The sequence below is a fragment of the Entelurus aequoreus genome, linkage group LG01 (assembly GCF_033978785.1).
Source record: "Entelurus aequoreus isolate RoL-2023_Sb linkage group LG01, RoL_Eaeq_v1.1, whole genome shotgun sequence".
Taxonomy (NCBI): domain Eukaryota; kingdom Metazoa; phylum Chordata; class Actinopteri; order Syngnathiformes; family Syngnathidae; genus Entelurus; species Entelurus aequoreus.
In genome coordinates, this window is record NC_084731.1 from 22,913,512 (window position 1) to 22,932,395 (window position 18,884).

Here is an 18,884-nt window from a genome sequence, read left to right on the forward strand (position 1 = left end):
TTGTAGCTGCCTGGAGGTGAACTTTTATTGCGGTTTTGAAGGAGGATAGAGATGCCCTTTCTTTTATACCTGTTGGGAGCGCATTCCTCATTGATGTGGCATAGAAAGAGAATGAGTTAAGACCTTTGTTAGTTCGGAATCTGGGTTTAACGTGGTTAGTGGAGCTCCCCCTGGTGTTGTGGTTATGGCGGTCATTTACGTTAAGGAAGTAGTTTGACATGTACTTCGGTATCAGGGAGGTGTAGTGGATTTTATAGACTAGGGTCAGTGCAAGTTGTTTAACCCTGTCCTCCACCTTGAGCCAGCTCACTTTAGAGAAGTGGGTAGGAGTGAGGTGGGATCTGGGGTGGAGGTCTAGAAGTAACCTGACTAGCTTGTTCTGAGATGTTTGGAGTTTAGATTTGAGGGTTTTGGAGGTGCTAGGGTACCAGGAGGTGAGATTAGCCCTAAATGTAATTTATTATGGTCTTAAAAAGTCTTCAATTTACTTGTTGACACAGACAGAGGCTCGGCGAGTTTAATTTAAGGAAACTAAGTCTGACATACCAATACGAGTTTTGATACATGCTAATAGAATTTTATGATCAACGGTATCAAAAGGAGCGTTGAGATCAAGTTGCAGCAACATGGATGACACATCAGCATCCATAGTTAGCAGCCCCATCCTGTTTTCCTTGTACATTCTCCCTCTTGGAGAGATTTTTAAGAAACATGGAGTGTCTTATCACTTTTATGCAGATGACTGCCAAATGTATATGCCAATTTCAAAAGGCCACGGCCCCCTGACACCCCTTCTCAACTGTCTATGTGATGTCAAGGCTTGGTTAGCCCAGAATTTTTTAATAATGAATGAGGGAAAAACGGAAATTTCAGTTTTTGGTCCGGCCCTCACTGACTTGGGACCATTGCAAAATCATGTGCGTCCCAAAGTCACCAGCCTTGGCGTCACTATAGACAGCGATTTTAAATTCGACAAACAAGTCAATGGCGTTTTAAAATCGTGTTTTTATCATCTTCGTCTTTTAGCAAAGGTAAAACCATTTTTATCTTTTAACCTTTTTGAACAAGTCGTGCATGCTTTTATTTCAAGTCGCCTAGACTACTGCAATGCACTTTATGCTGGCATTAGCCAAAAAGCTCTCTCCCGGTTGCAGTTAGTCCAGAACGCGGCAGCACGACTTTTAACAGGGGCCAGGAAACGTGAGCATATAACCCCAATTCTTCGGAGTTTGCACTGGCTCCCTGTTCATTTTAGAATTGATTTTAAATCCTTGCTGTTTGTTTTTAAAGCTTTACATGGACTGGCACCTCAGTATATCTCGGACCTCATCCAAATTTACACTCCTGCGCGCGCTCTGAGGTCCGAGAGCCAGCTCCAGCTCGTGGTGCCCAGGACGAGACTTAAAACCAGGGGAGACAGGGCCTTCTCTGTGGTCGGCCCTAAACTCTGGAACACTCTGCCCCTCCATGTTCAAACTGCTCCCACAGTGGAGTGTTTTAAGTCTCGTCTAAAGACCCACTTTTATTCTTTGGCTTTTAACACTACGTGAGTTGTGTGGTCTTCTGTCCTCTGTTGTCCTGTGTGGTTAGGGTTAGGGTTATAAATTTTGATGTCTATTTTACTGTTTTAATTGGTTTCACCCTTTAAAATCGTTTTTAATCATATTTATTTTTTATATTGTCTCTGTATTGGTTTTCTATTCATTTATTCTTTGTTTTTATTCAGTCATTGGTGTAGCATAATATTGTTTTTAATATAGTTTTTAATATTGTTTTTAATATTGTTTTTAACATGGCTGTGCAGCACTTTGGAAACATTCTTGTTGTGTAAATGTGCTATATAAATAAAGTGGATTGGATTGGATTGGATAGATCATTAGTCACTTTTGCGAGGGCAGTCTCAGTAGAGTGATTTGCCCTGAAACACAGTCCCAGAGATTGTTAGATGATAAGTTTTCATTTAGCTGCTGTGCAATCATTTTTTCGAGGATTTTCGAGATAAAGGGAAGGTGGTTTACCATGACGTCAGAATCAAGGTTAGGTCTTTTGAGCAGAGGGTGAATATTGGCTGTTTTGAGTGCTCAGGGACCAGTACCAGAGGAAAGTGATAGGTAAATAATATTTAGCACTGTATGTCCTAATATTAACAAACAACTACTTGATAAGTTTCCCAGGAAGTGGGTCAAGTAAACATGTTGTTTGTTTTGTCCCATTTATGAGTCGAGTAATGTTATTTGTTCAAAAATAGAGCGATTATTTTGGAGCTAAATATCCGTCGTACACACATTCGTATCTGCGTTAACAGAACCCAATTGGAGCTTGGACGCGTTATCTTTAATCTCCTTTATTAATGAGTTACATTTTCTTAGTAAAGAATTACATAAAGTCATCAGTCAAGTGGGTGGAGCTACTGCGAGGAGTCCCTTGTTGGGTTAGCGACTTTACTGTATTAAACAAATATTTAGGATCGTTTTTATTGATGCAGATGAGATTTGAGTAGTAATTTGTTTTCGCTGTGGTAACAGCGTATTTATCCGTTATTTAACTATCACTCCTCAACTAAACCTCAAGTGTAGTTGCACGCCATTTGCGTTCCAGCTTTCTACATGATAGTTTAAGAACTCTGGTTTATTCTGTGAACCAGGGGGTACGCATTTTAGAAGCCTTTTTTAGCTTTAGCTGTGATAGACTATCAATGGTGTTGCGGGGCATCCTTAAAGCTGTTAGTGAGGTTATCGATAGAGGCCGCATAATTTGGGAATGGTGCCAATACCGAGGGCAATAGGCCTGCCAGAGTAGTGGTTGTGACAGCATTATTGTGGGTAGCTACTAAAGCATTGTTTGTTAGTAGTTTGTTGACAATGAGTCAGAACTTCAAATTTTATAAGGCAGTGATCGGACGTTATTTTAGTGTACGGGACTACCATAACTTTGGAGGTGGTGACACCCCGAACAAGGGCTAGATCTATCATATTACCGTTGCGATGCGTGGGTTCATTTATTATTTTTGTAAGACCACAGTAATCGATTGTAGTCTGGAGCGCCACGCACAGAGGGTCTGACAGGGAATTCATATGGATATTAAAATTCCCCATTATAATTATATTATCTGCGTGCATCACTAGATCAGCAGCAAACTCTGAAAATTTGCTGATAAAGTCAGAATAGGGCCCAGGGGTGCGATAGATAACAGCCAGATGGAGAGGTAGCGGTGTGACAGACCTCATAGTAAGCACCTCAAATGATTAATATTAAAATACATTGTTGGGCTACAAATGCTTCAGAATTTGGTTCCAAGCGGATTGTAACCCACCTCTTGAAAGTGGTCACAGGACGCTTGTTTGGTGTGCACCTCGGTTTGGATGATAATGTTCACACCTGATCAAATGAGCTGCAATATGAAAGAAATTAAACGAGTGGACACTCACCAGTCAGGATTTTAGTCATGCTCCTTTTGTTATCGCCATCTGACCTACAAGCCCTGATTGGAGGAACATATTCTGTATCTGAAAAAAATATCTGACTGTGAAGATGACTATCTGCTCCCTTCTGCCTTTCCAGCACTAGGTGGGAGATTTGGGGGTGAAGATTGGATGTTGACTCTATCCTAGCAAGACCTTTACTTTGCAGGACATACTTAGACTTAGACTTAGACAAACTTTAATGATCCACAAGGGAGATTGTTCAACACAGTAGCTCAGTTACAATGATGGAAAGGACAATGCAGGTATAAATAGACTAATATAGCTATAAAAATTCTAACATATATACGAATATATACATAATATGTGTACAGAGTAATTTATATACAGATATATTATATTATGTCTATAACATATATACAATATAAACCAATGACCATGTACAATATTACAGTATATACAGTCTATATGACAGCAGCAGCATAAAATGGAGAGTAGGTCCAGCAGGAAATAGAAAATAGACATGGGTTCTGTTTATGTTCATGCTGTGGTGCAGAGCTATTTAATGAACGGCGGTTCATTTCAAAACTTCAGGGACAAACTTGTTTGCAGCACATTCCTTAAAAACACTAGAGCGCTTCTTTTGGATCTTGGACCACTCTAAACATATTGAAAGATCAGTGCATTGACATTTTAACCTCATAGTCCAAATAGGACTGTAGAGGTTGCCCTCCTGTGGGTTCTCCTGACACAAAGATTCTTCTTGTCTGAGGTTACAGGCTTTTATTTTTATGCAGTGATTGCTTTCCAGCAATATATTTTCGGCCTTTTCAGTCCAGCGTGTCTCAGTTCGTGTGTCTTTTCGGGCTCCAACTCCCACACCGTGTCTCGTGCCGGCTGCTGCTAATAAAGGCGACAGGTGATTAGATAACAAGGCCCACCTGGGCCATCCACTCACCTGTCGCTGTCTTCGAGGCCGGTCCTTGCACACGCCATTCCGTGGCTGGCCCGCAGGCCACGCCCCCCTCCACAAGGACTATTTTGAGTCATCGACTATCTTTAACGTTTGGCCGACTAATCGGATTAGGATAGGATAGACTTTGTTTATTCCACAATGGGGAAATGATATGGTTGCAGTGCAGAATCAGAAAGTCTACAAATAATACAAACAAGAGGGATACAACAAAGGACATTAAAAGAGCAGAGCTGATTCAACCAGCTGCCACTCCAGCGGCGCCATTTCTTCTTACAGCTAAAAAGATAAAACTTCATGAAAAAAAACCCCCAAAAATGAGCAATAAATACCGTAAATTCCGGACGATAGCCTGCTACTTTTTTCCTTGGCTTTGAACCCAACGGCTTATAAAACGGTGCGGTTCATTTATGTATTTTTCTTTGCTGATAGCCATAATGTAAACAAGCAAACACACTGAATAGGTGTGTTACTGTTTGTGCTATGGTGCCATCTTTTGGACGAGTTTGCTCACTGCAGGCGCTGCATGGCCTTTCTGTCTCGACTGAGCTATGAACCTGAAGCACAATTGCCGTTCGGTTTTCTAGCCGTCCATAGTGTTACTACTTGTATTGACTCTTTATTTATCACTTCAAACAACGTTTGTATGTTTTACAGTATCACTAAAACAACTTTTACTTACTAAACCAGCCCATGTGTGATGTCTGTAGAAGTGTTTTTTTAATGCATATTTAATAATAATAATAATGAATTACATTTGTAACGCACTTTACATTTGTTAAAATCTCAAAGTGCTACTGAGTATAAAAATAAAAAAAATAAAAAAATAATACAAATAAAAACAAAACAAAAAAACAAACAAATAATTTATCATATTTGTACGTACTATTGTACGTACTATCGTAATGTAATCAAGTTAGCGTCATCAGCGTTAGCGAATATGCTGATTTACAAGTGTCTTTGTTGGTATTATTAATTTACAATGGCATTCTTTTTGTATTGTTTCAGTTTCTTAAATTCACCAAAATGTCACTTTGGAGTTATTGACTCTGTTTAGCTGATTAGAGAGCTAGCTTCCGCAGCTAGCGGGTCCATGACGATGACTTCTGTTTTGTTTGATCAGCCGTTTTACTGCCATTACAGAGACCATTTGGAAACAATTAAGCTGTGTAAATAAACATTTGTAAAATATTTCTGTGTAATTAACTCATTTCACGAAGCTCTATAATCCGGAAATGACGGTACTTAGTTTTTAGTCAATATAGCTTGTTTTGACAATGTTTCTCAAAGGGGAGGCATTTTGAGAGCTAAACGAGTTCATGCATGGATGACTATAGGGTCATACCTTTCTGCTCTTCTTTCAAGGCTACCCCGCCATGACACTTAACGCCTCATTTGAGGGCTCTGTGGTCAATGTATTGAGTCTGTGATCTGTTACCATAAAAGGTAGCTTTTCCCTCTTTGCTGATGGGGCACTTACTTGTGGGTACTGCCACTCCCCCTGTGTGGAATATCTATATGGGAAGACGTATATATCTAATGGATAGTTGTGTTCCATCAGATTGCATCATAAACACAAAAAGCTCTCCAGCTGTTTTGCAAGTTGAAAAGGAAAGCACAGTGAAAATATATTTGTACAATATAGGGGTGTTTCTACACTGGGTGGACAGAGATGCAGGAAATCCAAGTCAAAATTAGGCTCAATTGGAATTCTCCTCTTGACCCTCCCCCTTGGCTCCAGCATTTAGTCAGCAAGGGTGCCAAATGTACGGCCTGCAGGCCGATCAGGCCCGCGGACAGGTTTTTAACCGGCCCGCTGGATGAGTTTGCTAAGTATAACAATTAACTGATATTGTTGAATGAAATAAACTGCTGTTCAAAATGTGTCCACTAGATGTCGCAAAAGCAATTCTTTGTATTTGTATTACTTCTGAGGGGGGCGGAGCTTTCGTTGCTTGTTACTGATAGTATACAACATGTGGATTGTCGCGTTCATGCCTTCATTGTCAAAGATGTTGTTGGTAATGTAAGCTCTGACATGTTTACGAAAATACATGTTTTGGATAATCTGTACATTTCATACTTATGCCTGCACGGAGACTTGATTTCAGGGTGCACATAAATATGCTGAAATAACACAAAATAACTTAATGTGTGATTAATGAAATGAGTCCAAATTCACATGTTTTGTTCTAGATCAGGCCTGGGCAGTTATTTTGACTCAGGGGGCCACATTTAGAGGAACATAATGTGTCTGGGGGCCGGTATATCTATTTTTAGGAACACTAATACAAAACCTCACAATGTCTGATTGAATGCTAAAACGTTATGACAGACCGCCTTTTCCTAATTTTATTTCGGGGGTAAGCTTGGCAGGACTTTGTGCTAATAAAAATGTTCCTTTTTTCCCCCAAAATGTTCCTCTTATTTTTTTAAACCCTGCTCAAATCCCTGTTGATTTTCTGAGTTTGTCAACAATAAGAAAAACAACAACAATTAGTTTGTTATAATACAAAATATTAATCTAATTACTGTGTTATCAACTATATACTGATATACTTGGTATAGTTAAAGTTGATCTTTGTATTAGTATTTTTTAAATTTTTTTATGGTGCTGTTTTTTAGATTTCTGTATCGTTTTTAGTGTATTTTTGGCCATGGTTGTGTCCGGAATAAAGTTTGATGATGAATTATCAATCTGCCCACCTTTATTTACATTCAAAAGCTCAAGCTTAGCAGTGAGCTTTTTGTATCCTTCTATGGTGTGTAGTGTAAAATGTTTAGCTATCTCTTGTCCTCCAGTGATAATGGATAATGGTACTTGTAAGAAACTGTTTATTTGCCACAATGCAAGCGAAGATTAGTGATTTAGAGGCTGCACTGTGTGTTGATAACGCCCGTTCGCTTGTCGCTGTCAAATTTGCTGGACAAGCCAGAATCGTGCATTACAATATTATGATAGTATTAACAACTCTACCGTCGACCAAATGTATATCATTTATATCGTATATCACCCAACCCTAAACAGAACATGACATTATTGACTTTACAAGTGTTGATTTCATTTTGTGCAGCGGCATTAACTTGTGCGTGCGCTAGGGTTGTCCCGATACCAATATTTTGGTACCGGTACCAACATTTATTACGATACTTTTCTAAATAAAGGGGACCACACAAAATGACATTATTGGCTTTATTTTAACAAAAAATCTTATGGTACATTAAACATATGTTTATTATTGCAATTTTGTTCCTAAAAAAAATAATGAACATACAAGACAACTTGTCTTTTATTAGTAAGTAAGCAAACAAAGGCTCCTATTTAGTCTGCTGACGTATGCAGTAACATATTGTGTCATTTATCATTCTATTATTTTGTCAAAATTATTAAGGACAAGTGGTAAAAAATTAATTATTAATCCACTTGTTCATTTACTGTTAATATCTGCTTACTTTCTCTTTTAACATGTTCTATCTACACTTCTGTTAAAATGTAATAATCACTTATTCTTCTGTTGTTTGGATGCTTTACACTAGTTTTGGATGATACCACAAATTTGGGTATCAATCCGATACCAAGTAGTTACAGGATCATACAATGGTCATAATTTAAATTTTAAGTCCTCATGTGTCCAGGGACGTATTTCCTGAGTTTATAAACATGATATAAATAAAAATAAAAAACGAAAAAAGCATTTGTGATGCTAAAAAATATCCATGTAATCATAGTAGTATTGACTAGATATGCTCTTGTACTTGTTATCATTACAGTGGATGTCAGGTGTAGATCCACCCACGGCGTTTGTTTACATTGTGACGCCGGTGAGCTACGGTGTGTAGTGAAGCATGGTTAGCTATTCCTCGTCCTGCAGGGATGATACTTGTAAGAAACTTACTTTATTTGTCACCATGGAGGCGAGGATTAGTGATTTAGAAGTAGCTAAAACACTGCAGAGTACGGCTGGACTTTAGCCGCTAGCTAGCCATGTCTTAAAACAGTGGTCCCCAACCACCCAGCCACGGCCTGGTACCGGTCCGTAGACCGATTGGTACCGGGCCGCACAAGAAATTTAAAAAAATTAAAAATAAAAAAACATTTTTTTTATTTATTAATTTATTTTTATTAAATAAACATAAAAAACACAATATATAAATTATATATCAATGCAGTCTGCAGGGATACAGTCCGTAAGCACACATGATTGTATTTATTTATGACAAAAAATAAAATAAAATACCATAACCCCCCACCCGGTCCGTGGGACAAATTTTCAAGCGTTGACCGGTCCGCAGCTACAAAAAGGTTGGGGACCACTGTCTTAAAGCACCTCTTCCTGAGGGCATTTCAGTGTTCTAGCTTCACCTTTATCGTTAGTTTTTAAGCCAAAATGCGTCCATTCTCCCTTTTCTGTCTACACTCTGTGTCTGCTTGTAAGTACTCTGTGATTGTGTGCTGCCGAACATGCTCCTCTGCTCATAAAATCAGCAATGTTACGACGCACAGGCCATTTAAAAAAAAAAAAAATATCCATATATATATTCCCAGGGCTCTATGTAATTAAACGCTTATTATAAAGACAATGTACATGTTACCATACATCTAATATATCACTATACATTACTGATGAGCATATGCGTTAAAGTAATCTTTGGCTTCTTTTCAGAGCTTCTGATTGGACAATATGTGCGGTAATTGTTATTTTGTGCTGACAGAGATATATTTAAAATGCTACTCGTGTGAATGGACATGGTTTTAACACAAGGAGCGGGTGATTGCATTTTTGAAAATATAGTTTGTGCGGACATAGTATTAGTTCTCACATGGCACCGCATACATTATTTTACAATCAAAATACTTTATTTTATTTTACAGAACATGCCTTCCACTACTGCAACGTCTTCCAAAATATTAATATTGGGGGATGAGAGTCTCTTTGTTTTTCTTTTTTTCAGATTATTATTTTTTTTAACAAGCACCCAAATGACTTCCGTGCTCCACCACACCCCATAAAGAAAACTGCTAAATTTCAACTACTCTCACCAACATCCTGTTAAACGAACGTAATTCTATTCCTCTTGGCTCTCTTTGTTTTCCACTGTTGCAGACGGTCTGGCTTCATCGCGTCACACAGGAGGAGAGACTTTGCTCGGGGAAGGGGAGAGAAAGAGGCTGACTCCATTAGTGTCATTTCGATAGCTTATTAGATCACTCTGACTGATAGATGCAGACAATTGTTTTAATTGTATAATTTCCTGTGGTTAACCAATTGTGCATAAAACAGCTATAATGTGCGTGAAGGCCGGGGAAGAGCAACATTTGGCCTGTTTATTCTTATGTCGCCTTTCCAGAGGAAATGAACAACAATCGGGGTCTTGAGGATCAAGCGTAAACACGGCCACGGACACTCACACCCCCCTTGGGCAGGTTGAGGCGTGTTCAGTGAGATGCTGCCCTTTAAGTAATGCGTCTGACCAGTGCGTCTTCTCCTCGGGCAAGGAGGAGGCCGCTATTTACTGTCTGATGAAGATGGCACAACTTCACACACACGTAACAGCCTTGCACGACACAGCCCAGTAAGCATCGCTTGCTCCTTGAAGTGATGCCAGAAAAATGTATTAGTAACGTACACACATGTAAGATGTCCGATGTCTGAAAATAACACAGTACCGATAATGGCTTTTTTGCCGATATCCGATATTCCGGTATTGTCCAACCCTTAATTACCGATTCCGATATCAACCGATACGATATATACAGTCGTGGAATTAACACATTATTATGCCTAATTTTGTTGTGATGCCCCGCTGGATGCATTAAACAATGTAACAAGGTTTTCCAAAATAAATCAACTCAAGTTATGGAAAGCCTTGCGATGAGGTGGCGACTTGTCCAGGGTGTACCCCGCCTTCCGCCCGATTGTAGCTGAGATAGGCTCCAGCGCCCCCCGCGACCCCGAAGGGAATAAGCGGTAGAAAATGGATGGATGGAAGTTATGGAAAAAAATGCCAACATGGCACTGCCATATTTATTATTGAAGTCACAAAGTGCATTATTTTTTTTAACATGCCTCAAAACAGCAGCTTGGAATTTGGGACATGCTCTCCTTGAGAGAGCATGAGGAGGTTGAGGTTGGGTGGGGGGGGGTGTATATTGTAGCGTCCCGAAATAGATAGTGCTGCAAGGGGTTCTGGGTATTTGTTCTGTTGTGTTTATGTTGTGTTACGGTGCGGATGTTCTCCCGAAATGTGTTTGTCATTCTTGTTTGGTGTGGGTTCACAGTGTGGCGCATATTTGTAACAGTGTAAAGTTGTTTATACGGTCACCCTCAGTGTGACCTGCAAGGCTGTTGGACAAGTATGAATTGTATTCACTTGTGTGTGTGAAAAGCCGTAGATATTATGTGACTGGGCCGGCACGCAAAGGCAGTGCCTTTAAGGTTTATTGGCGCTCTGTACTTCTCCCTACGTCCGTGTACACAGCGGCGTTTTAAAAACTCATACATTTAACTTTTTGAAACCGATACCGATAATTTTGAAACCGATACCGATAATTTCCCATATTGCATTTTAAAGCATTTATCGGCCAATAATATCGGACTGCCGATATTATCAGACATCCCTAATTATTATGTAACAATTTAAACATTTCACAATCAGCATATAGCATAGATGTCTCAACATCTAGAGGCAGAGTCCACAATGGAAGCAAAACCAACAAAACCGGAAAAGGAATTCCTTTGCTTGGCTTTGGTTTGGATTGGGGACGGTGTGGCGCAGTTGGGAGAGTGGCCGTGCCAGCTACCTGAGGGTTCTTGTTCAATCCCCACCTTCTACCATCCTAGTCACGTCCGTTGTGTCCTTGAGCAAGACACTTCACCCTTGCTCCTGATGGGTCATGGTTAGCGCCTTGCATGGCAGCTCCCGCCATCAGTGTGTGAATGTTTGTGTGAATGTGGAAATAGTGTCAGAGCTCTTTGAGTACCTAAAAGGTAGAAAAGCGCTATACAAGTATAACCCATAACTAGAAATGTCCGATAATGGCCTTTTTACTGTAATCCGATATTCCGATTTTGTCCAGCTCTTAATTACCGATTCCGATATCAACCGATACCGATATTTACAGTCGTGGAATTAACACATTATTATGCCTAATTTTGTTGTGAAGCCCCGCTGGATGCATTAAACAATGTAACAAGGTTTTCCAAAATAAATCAACTCAAGTTATGGAAAAAAAATGCCAACATGGCACTGCCATATTTATTATTGAAGTCACAAAGTGCATTATTTTTTTAACATGCCTCAAAACAGCAGCTTGGAATTTGGGACATGCTCTCCCTGAAGAGGGTAAATTGAGATTTTCAGCACAATCCCATTCAAGATCAGACAAACATTACAGGGAGACAGCAATAGGATCGCTGACGGGTCTGGCAACTTCCGGCACCCCTTACAAAAAAAGGTGAGAAACAGGTAAACGTTGGGTAGGGAAGGGGGGGGAGAGAGTGAAAAAAATATTCAATCAAAGGCTTGACTCCAGGGAGTGGGTCCAGACTGAGGCCAAGGGAAAAAAACACCATAGCAATAGCACACATAAAGAAGTTACATAGAATCAACAAAACTTGCAACAGAGGGGAGGCAGTGGGAGCTACGGAGGCCCGGCTGCTGCTGTATAAGCGCCACTCGGCCGTCCATCGCCCCTAAGGGGAATCAAGCTGTGGTGAATGCGTTGGGTGAGGTTAGGGGGTGGGTGGTTCTACGGTGTGTGTGGGGATGTTTGATGGTTCTAATGACTCATCGGCATCATGCAGGTGACCCATAGTACAGTAAAAAGACAACCGTAAAATCAACAAAGTTAAAGTTAAAAGTTAAAGTACCAACGATAGTCACACACACACTAGGTGTGGTGGAATTATCCTCTGCAATTGACCCATCACCCTTAATCACCCCCTGGGAGTTGAGGGGAGCAGTGAGCAGCAGCGGTGGCCGTGCCCGGGAATCATTTTTTTGGTGATTTAACTCCCACTTCCAACCCTTGATGCTGAGTGCCAAGCAGGGAGGTAATGGGTCCCATTTTTATAGTCTTTGGTATGACTCGGCCGGGGTTTGAACTCACCAGAGAATAATTTCGCCACACCTAGTGTGTGTGTGACAATCATTGGTACTTTAACTTTAACTTTAACATGTGAATTCCTACTCAGTGGCCTAGTGGTTAGAGCAGTGGTTCTTAACTTTGTTGGAGGTACCGAACCCCACCAGTTTCATATGCACATTCACCGAACCCTTCTTTAGTGAAAAAAAAAAATCATTTTTTTTTTTCAAATTTAAGACAAAATTATATGTTTTTGGTAAAACTTTAGTATGGGGAACATATTCTAAGTAACAAAGACTTAATTTAGAGTTATTTGGACACTAGGGGAACATATTCTAAGTAATAAAGACTTAATTTAGAGTTTTTTGGACACTAGGAGAACATATTCTAAGTAGTAAAGACTTAATTTAGAGTTATTTGGTTAGGGTTAGGGTCAGGGTTAGAGGGTTAGGGTCATAATAAGGCCATGCCGAATAAGGCATTAATAAGTACTTAATAATGACTAGTTAAGAGCCAATATGTTACTAATTTGCATGTTAATAAACAACTAATTAATGGTGAATATGTTCCCCATACTTAAGTGTTACCATGTTTTTTTACTGGTGCATAAAATGAACCGTGCATGAACATCACCTTGTTGAAACAACAAAACCAACACAGTGCATAAACTCACAACAAATTACACACCTGCAAATCAGTCAGCTGTTGCCGTATCCGTAATACGCCAATAAGGAAAAGTTTGTATTTACATGATGAGTCGGGTGTGTTTTGACCTCCGCCGAACCCCTGAGGCGGACTCACCGAACCCCTAGGGTTCGATCGAACCCAGGTTAAGAACCACTGGGTTAGAGTGTCCGCCCTGAGATCGGTAGGTTGTGAGTTCAAACCCCGGCCGAGTCTTACCAAAGACTATAAAAATGGGACCCATTACCTCCCTGCTTGACACTAAGCATCAAGTGTTTGAATTGGGGGTTAAATCACCAAAAATGATTCCCGGGCGCGGCCACTGCTGCTGCCCACTGCTCCCCTCACCTCCCAGGGGTGATCAAGGGTGATGAGTCAAATGCAGAGAATAATTTCGCCACACCTAGTGTGTATGTTGCAATCATTGATACTTTAAATTAATTACCAGGGACTTAAACTTTTATTACTTAAAGAAGTACAGAGACAGTCATTATATCTATGTGGGATCTGAGCCGAGGATGTCGTTGTGGCTTGTGCAGCCCTTTGAGACACTCGTGATTCAGGGCTATATAAGTAAATATTGGTTGATTGATTGATAATGTACTAAATTAGTGTGATTTTTTTAACTGTAGTTTTTTTGTGTTTTCACATCTACATGTGAATTCCAAGTGTCCATGCACACTCTGTAATGCAACTATTGGTCATACGTCATGTGCCTCCCGTACACTGGGGGGCGCCTATGAAAATACCGCATACGGTACATTAAACCGGTCCCTGGTGGAAAAAAGGTCGGGGAACCCGGTTTTAGAGGACACGATTACATCCGTGTTCCTCTGAAGTTGTGGCACCATGCTTTGAACATGTCCTTGAGAACTTCTAGGAACATACTTTGGAGTCCACTAACTGTTGATATCCCGACTGCACTCCCGGACAATGTGCGAATGAAAGTTGACAGGAAGAACTGTGGGTAGAGACCAGAGCCTGTGCAGCTGGCCAGGGCCGGAGAATAGGAAGCTGTGTGTTCTTTGGCTTTGCGTCGCAAAGCAAATTAAAGCTCATATCTGCCAACTTCTTTGCCTCCCTGCACTTTTCCTGTTTGGACTTGAAAGGTGATTGGGAGCCAAGGCAGTGACAGTTGACGGAAGCTACGCAGAGGAGAGAGTATTTATTTACAGTGAGGCGCAGTGATGCTTGTTCAGGATGCGGTTTTCATGCAGGATGCAACTCACCGCCCTGCCCCCACAGCCTCCCCCAAAAAAAGCACACAAGCACACTCCTAGTTTTATCTTTCTAATGTCGTCCTTACAATACAATCCCCAGGTTTGATTATGCATGGGAAGTGGGGAGGAGGAGGGTGATTTAGGGGCCACCTTGTATTGTGTAACTGTCAGGGTCTGAAAGTATGGAGCCAATAAGATTTGGTATCGAAATAAAAAAATGACTTTGCGAAAAAGTTGTATTAACACCTAAACAAGTTTTGGCAACAAATTGAAACAACCATTGAAAAAAATACAATATTTTTGGTGGATATTTTTTTTAAATTATGACATGTTTTCGATGCCATCATTCATCTGTATTTGTTTACACTTTTATTGTTTATTGTTTTCAAGTTCAACTTTTTTTTTGTGGTTTTGTCTGTCTTTTTCCCGGTTTCAAACTAATGGCAGTGTTTTGGCTTGGTGGGGCAGGTGCAAGTTTACCCCGAAGCAGTTTTACTAGACTTGGGCTTGCAGGTTAAACAGCGTAAAAGAAGACGGGAACACAGAGGGGCTTGAAATGAAGTTTTAAAAAAGCTTCAAAATATGTAATTATGAAGCAAAAGTAGATTTTACATTTATTTTGAATAGGCCTATGTGTTTGTATTGTGTATTTTTAAACATAATAGAGGGAACTACATTTTTAAAAACATTTTGACTACCGTATTTTTTGGACTATAGCGCATATAAAAATTATTTAATTTTCTAAAAAATCGACAGTGCACCTTATAACTCAGTGCGCCTAATGTACGGCATAATTCTGGTTGTTCTTACCGACCTCAAAACAATTTTATTTGGTACATGGTGTAATGATAAATGTCACCAGTAGATGGCAGTCATACATAAGAGATACGTATAAACTGCAATATGACGCCTGTAAGCAACACCAAAACTTTAAATGTTCCATTGAGAATATAGAACATTACACACGGCGCTCAAAAATCTGTCAAAATGTTTTTAGTACGACTTCGGTAAGCTATGAAGCTGCACCGCTTGAATGATTGTCGACGCATTAAACATACGAGTATTATTATGGTGCGTGTATAAGGGACCGCAAAATGGCACCTATTAGCAGATATATTACCTGCCGTTTTGTTTCGCAATAGTATGCAAAACCAACTTTAATGCGCCTTATAATCCGGTGTGCCTTTCGTATGAAAAAATACCTGAATAGACCCGCTCATCAGCAGTGCGCCTTTTAATCCGGTGCACCCTGAACAATACAGTAATTGATCAGGGTTTGGATAACATAACATACATTAGGCAAGTGTGAATGTTTTGCACATGTGCAAAAAAAGTAGATTTTACGGTAGAAAAGTGATAGCTCAGTTGCCAGAATTTTACCGTAAAATGTACGGTGATTTTTTTTACACAGAATTACTGTAAATTGAAAAATGGTACCATTGTTATTTTTCGGTGAAATTCTGGTGACTGAGCTACCAGTTGCCACGACTACCGTAAAATCTAAAAACTTATTTTAAATTTTTTTTTAACAGTGTCTCGAGGAATTCCATTTATTAAAGTAATATAGCAAATAGAGATGTCCGATAATATCGGGCTGCCGATATTATCGACCGATAAATGCTTTAAAATGTAATATCGGAAATTGGCGGTATCGGTTTCAAAAAGTAAAATTTATGACTTTTTAAAACGCCGCTGTACGGAGTGGTACGTAGGGAGAAGTACAGAGCGCCAATAAACCTTAAAGGCACTGCCTTTGCGTGGCGGCCCAATCACATAATATCTACGGCTTTTCACACACACAAGTGAATGCCATGCATACTTGGTCAACAGCCATACAGGTCACACTGAGGGTAGCCATATAAACAACTTTAAGACTGTTACAAATATGCGCCACACTGTGAACCCACACCAAACAAGAATGACAAACACATTTCGGGAGAACATCCGCACCGTAACACAACATAAACACAACAGAACAAATACCCAGAACCCCTTGCAGCACTATCTCTTCCGGGACTCTACAATACCCCCCCCCCACCCCGCCCGCCTCAACCTCCTCATGCTCTCTCAGGGAGAGCATGTCCCAAATTCCAAGCTGCTGTTTTGAGGCATGTTACAAAAAATAATGCACTTTGTGACTTCAATAATAAATATGACAGTGCCATGTTGGCATTTTTTTCAATAACTTGAGGTGATTTATTTTGAAAAACCTTGTTATATTGTTTAATGCATCCAGCGGGGCCTCGCAACAAAATTAGGCATAATAATGTGTTAATTCCACGACTGTATATATCGGTATCAGTTGATATCGGAATCGGTAATTAAGAGTTGGACGATATCGGAATATCGGATATCGGCAAAAAAGCCATTATCGGACATGTCTAATAGCAAACTGTATTCATAGTAAAACGCCTAACACACCCTAACACAGTACTAGCATGACTAGCATACTATTGTATACCTGTTATATTTCCGTCATGTTTTATGTATGTTTCACATTCTGGACTTTTTTCTACCCATTAAAACAAATATCAGCGGCATTCGAGCGATACGAGGCGGACAGCTTGGCGAAAAGATGAGCTACGCTGATCCCTGCTCCCTTGCTGTCATGTCGACAATAATCTTCCCCAAGTTTCAAAAACATGTTTTATGATCTCCATCGATGTGGACACAGCCATTTAAACTCCAGAGGAACCAGCCACATAAAAAGCACATCTGTTAAAGCGGGCCCTGGTGTCCGGGCAGCATGGAGTTAATAATACACCCAGCTCATCTTATGTCACACTCTGCAGCGAAAACAGCAGTTTAATCATAACTCACTTTTTTAAGTGATTGTATTCGTAGCTTTTAACAATAAACTATAGACTGATCTAGTTACTTTATATGACATAAGTGTGAGCAAAATCAACATGATCACATTGTCATTTAAATTACCGTAAATTCCGTTTAGAAGGCGCTGCTTTTTCCCTACACTTTAAACCAGAGGTGTGGACTCGAGTCACATGACTTGGACTCGAGTCAGACTCGAGTCATGAATTTGTTGACTTTAGACTCGACTTGACAAAATGTAAAGAGACTTGCAACTCGACTTAGACTTTAACATCAATGACTTGTGACTTCACTTGGACTTGAGCCTTTTGACTTGACATGACTTGCTACTTTCCCCAAAACCCAAACCTTAAAAAGTTATTTGGGAGCGCTCCGTATCTTTCATTTTATACGTCTGTGTCTATAAGCGTGTGTGCTGCTTGTCAGCTGGTGTGCTGTCAGTACAACAGCCAATCAAATTAGATCTACGTTGTTTTCATCACACAGCTCTCATCCAATCAAATTGCAGGACAACCACCGAACATGAGTTGTCAAACAATGCGGCAGTGAGAAACAATTATGCCAAAGTTGGTTTCGTTCGGGTATAAAAACTACGACTTGGTCAACAAAAAACGAATTGCCGTATGCAAATCACGCAGTTCGAATATTACAGACGGAGACGCAACAACTTCCAACTTCGTTCGACATTTGAAGTTGCACAAAGAAGGGTAAGTTTTGAATGTAAGCTAACGTTTATTGGCTAAGTAACATTACTTTTATTTGCTGTGTAGTTAAATCAGTGAGGCTGTAAACTCACTGCTAACGTTATACCCATAGGCATCTTATAAGGGTACGCAGCATCGAGCGCTACTGCCTACTGGCGCAGACGAGACGCGGAGCCGCCATCTTGGAGTGGTGATCCGCTCCACTCAGTGCAATTCATTTGGCAGGAGCAATGAACTGTCAGCAAATTTAATTCATTTTACCTCACTGAATACCACTGATTTTCACGCGTTTTTTTGTCATACGTGTAGCTATGATAACGGACACATGTTTTGGCGTTTTTATTATTCATAGTTTGCTTAACAGTAATATAATATTCTTATACGCTATAAATGACCAGACGTCCGAGATCAAAACTGGGAATATAATCCCAGAGAAGGGGGAAAAAAACGGTCAGCTATTTTTAAGTTGAAGAAACAATATGATTAGATTATATATACATGCGTATATCCTACATAAACAATGTATGAATACATTAGATATCTATATATTTTAGGGACCTATAGACTGTAACTCTGTTGCTGCAGCAGCAGAGAGTTTTTTCTGGTTTGACACTTTGTATTGATATTTTGTATTACATTCTTCCCTTAAATGATAATGTTTACAGTGATTGTTATATATGTATTTTTTATGTATGTCGCTTTGGATAAAAGCGTCTGCCAAATACTTAAACATATATAAACACCTGAAAGTCTTTATATCAGCTAAAACCACCAATCTGTTTAACTGGATTCAGAATAAAACCAAATGCTGTCTTACCCAACAATGTTAGTATTTGAATATTGTTACTTGAAGACTTATTCCTGGTTACAATTATACTGTTAAGAAAGTATTGTCTTATATTTTGCCTAAAATGAGAATGCATCATAATCAGTGGCGGCTGGTGAATTTTGTTTTAGGTGGGGCTG

General features: G+C 39.8%; 1 protein-coding gene across 5 annotated transcripts in view; it reads left to right on the top strand.

Moving 5' to 3' along the window:
• Positions 1–18,884, top strand: part of foxp1b (forkhead box P1b) — a 498,341-nt gene that overhangs the window by 47,847 nt on the left and 431,610 nt on the right. The gene's annotated exons all lie outside the window — the stretch shown is intronic.